This window comes from Suricata suricatta, unplaced genomic scaffold, assembly GCF_006229205.1.
Source record: "Suricata suricatta isolate VVHF042 unplaced genomic scaffold, meerkat_22Aug2017_6uvM2_HiC HiC_scaffold_500, whole genome shotgun sequence".
Lineage (NCBI taxonomy): Eukaryota > Metazoa > Chordata > Mammalia > Carnivora > Herpestidae > Suricata > Suricata suricatta.
The window spans coordinates 1-2,944 of record NW_021898212.1 but is presented as its reverse complement, the minus strand read 5'-3'; the positions used below and the strand labels follow the sequence as shown (position 1 = coordinate 2,944).

General features: G+C 46.3%; 1 long non-coding RNA gene across 1 annotated transcript; it reads left to right on the top strand.

Annotated features, from left to right (window-relative positions):
• Nucleotides 1-6: 6 nt before the first annotated feature.
• Nucleotides 7-1,926, top strand: LOC115285181. The gene is made up of 3 exons (XR_003905440.1): nt 7-275; nt 1,367-1,492; nt 1,581-1,926. It is a non-coding gene; the product is annotated as an uncharacterized LOC115285181 (long non-coding RNA).
• The last annotated feature ends 1,018 nt before the right edge of the window (nt 1,927-2,944 follow it).

The window sequence follows — 2,944 nt, the reverse complement described above, 5'->3', positions numbered from 1 at the left end:
GGATAGGATAAGACAACATTAAAGCGATGTTGGGAAGGAAAAAGGAAAGAGGAGGTGATGTCCAGTGACACTTTATCAGGTCTGGTGTTCTGCTCTCCCACCACTGCCTTCGCCTGTTCACATTACTTTCTCTCCCTTGTAAATGGCAGCGCCGAGGACATCCGGCTGAACGCACAAGGTGTTCAAAACCCACCCCCTCAGTCTCATTTCATGGTCGCCCTGGGGAACTACAGGAGTAGAATAATCCAGACTCATTCTCTGAATCCAGAGGGGAGGTGAGTACATAGAGTCCATGCAATGTATCAAAAGTTTTCTTTTATTAAAAAAAGTTTTTAATGTTTATTTATTTATTTGTTTGTTTTTAATTTTTTTAATGTTTTATTTATTTTTGATACAGAAGAGACAGAGCATGAGAGGGGGAGGGGCAGAGAGAGGAGACACAGAACTGGAAGCAGGCTCCAGGCTCTGAGCTAGTTGTCAGCACAGAGCCTGATGCGGGGCTCGAACCCACGAACATGAGATCTGACCTGAGCCGAAGTTGGAGGCTTAACTGACTGATCCACCCAGGCGCCCCAACGTTTATTTATTTTTGAGAGACAGAGAGAGACATAGCATGAGCGGGGGAGGGGCAGAGAGCGAGGGAGACACAGAACCCCAAGCAGGCTCCAGGCTCTGAGCTGTCAGCACAGAGCCTGACATGGGGCTTGAAGCCACGAGCCATGAAATCATGACTTGAGCCAAAGTCAGCTGCTCAACCGACTGAGCCACCCAGGCACCCCAAGACAAGTTATTTCAAATATCCATTGCACGTACCTAACAATCAATATACTAAGTTATTTACATCGCCAATTAAGCCCCTTTCAGAGTAATTTCCAATTTCAGAGGAATTTCAAAGCAAAGTTGAACTGATTGTTTCAGAACCTACTATGTGCCAACCACTGTGTTTTCACGTAGAGAACTATATTCTATTCAGTGTCAAACGCTACCTGCTTCTCCTTAAGCAAAGGAGCGGCGGTACAGGAAGGAAGAGACACCACTGGACCCAGCGCCCTTATCTGACCATTTAGACTTTCACAGTCCCTGTCTTCTCATCTCTAAAATCCTGGAATGAAACCTGCCAGGCCGTTCCTCACAGGCTGTGTAAGAATTACTTAAGATAACAGGTTTGTGGTATGCCTGGGTGGCTCAGTCCGTTGGGCATCCGACTTCAGCTATTTATGATATTTGTTGCTACTTATGTAGACAAGGGACACCGAGAGAACACAGACATCAGAGCCAGAGACCTGGGTATGCAGCCTGGGCTTTGTGATTGTGTGGTGGTCTGACTGTAGACAGATACCTTAACAGTTTTTTTCTTTTAACTTAGGACACACAAGTGGAGAGAACAGTATCATGAATCCCCACGTATCCACCTGTCATTTAGCCTCAACAATGAGCACCTCATAGTCAAACGTGGCCCATCCGTCACCCAGCCTCCTCTCCTGGACCACTGGTACATTAGTTATCTATTGCTGTGTGACAAATTACTCCGAAATTTAGTGGCTTAAAACAACATGCATTTGTTCTCCTGCTTTCTGTAGGTCAGGAATTTGGAAGCAGCCGGGTAGTTCTGGTCAGGGCCTCTCGGGATGGTGCAGTCAGGAAGCAGGGGCTGCAGTCATCTGAACGACCGACTGAGGCTAAGAGCTGGGGATGACTAATGACAGTGCGCAGGCCGTATGTGACCCACTGCCTGTGTTTATAAACAAAGTTCTACTGGAATAGAGCCTCTTCCTTTCATTCACGCACCACCGTGGTGGCCTTTGCACTACCACCGCAGAACCGAGTCATTTTGATAGAGACTATGTGGCCTACACACCTGAAATATTCACTACCTGATTCTTTACAGAAAATGATTGCCAACCCTCAGACTAGAGAGGCTGTTTCCAAGAGGGTTCACTCACTTGGTTGCTCCTAGTCACTTGGGGCTCTCCACCAGCTGCCTGGGTATTGGTTCATAATCTTGGGGGTTCTCCCGGTGAAATCTGAAACTGGCCCCCATATGTAAAGGGCAAGGAGAGACTGAAGGAAGATCTTGGCCGACCTGGAGTGGTCTGCAGGTGGGCAGCGGGGAAATCACAGGGGAGGCTTGTCTGGCGTGACCACAAGACGAGTAGATCTCCCCACGTGCCCACCAGAATCTTAAAACTTGTACAGAGACCTTAGGGGGCGCCATCATATATATAGTCCAGAAGGTCTCAACAATGATTCCCCCAAGGCTGTGTCTCTGAAATGGCTCCTAGTGGGGGAATGGTCGTCAGAACGGACACTCCAAGGACGGGGGAGGCGCCTGTGACTGCCCAGGGTCCAGCTCTTGGGTCAACAGCCATCACATCCTCTTGACCTCCTCCAACACTGACTGTCCTCACAACACGGCAGCTGGTTTCCTAAGAGCAAATGATCCAAGAGGGAGAGGAAGACAGAAGACAGATATATACATATATCTTGTGTGTATATGCATGCGTGTATATACGTGTATATATATATGTCTGTGTGTATGTGTGTGTGCATGTGTGTATATACAATTTTTAACGACCTAGCTTCAGAAGAGACGTGACACTATTCTGCAGTATCCTGTTGGGATGGGACTTCACAAGGGTGTACGTACTAGGGAGGGAGGGTCCTTGGGGGCCATCCTGGAAGCTAACAACCACAGTAAATGACTCTTTCCTTAATCTGTACAATCAGGGTTTGGGACAGGATTGAGAATTTTCCCTCTCACATTGGACAATTACATGATATAGGCAATTTCTGATAATTTATATTTTTGTGCTTTGGTCACAGAATGTACTCAATCTTTGTTGGATTTTAATATCTGTATTTGAATTATGACTCATGTATGAATTCATAATTTACTATTTATGTTCTTAGAGCCATTGTTAATTATTAGGTAGTATTTCAAAAA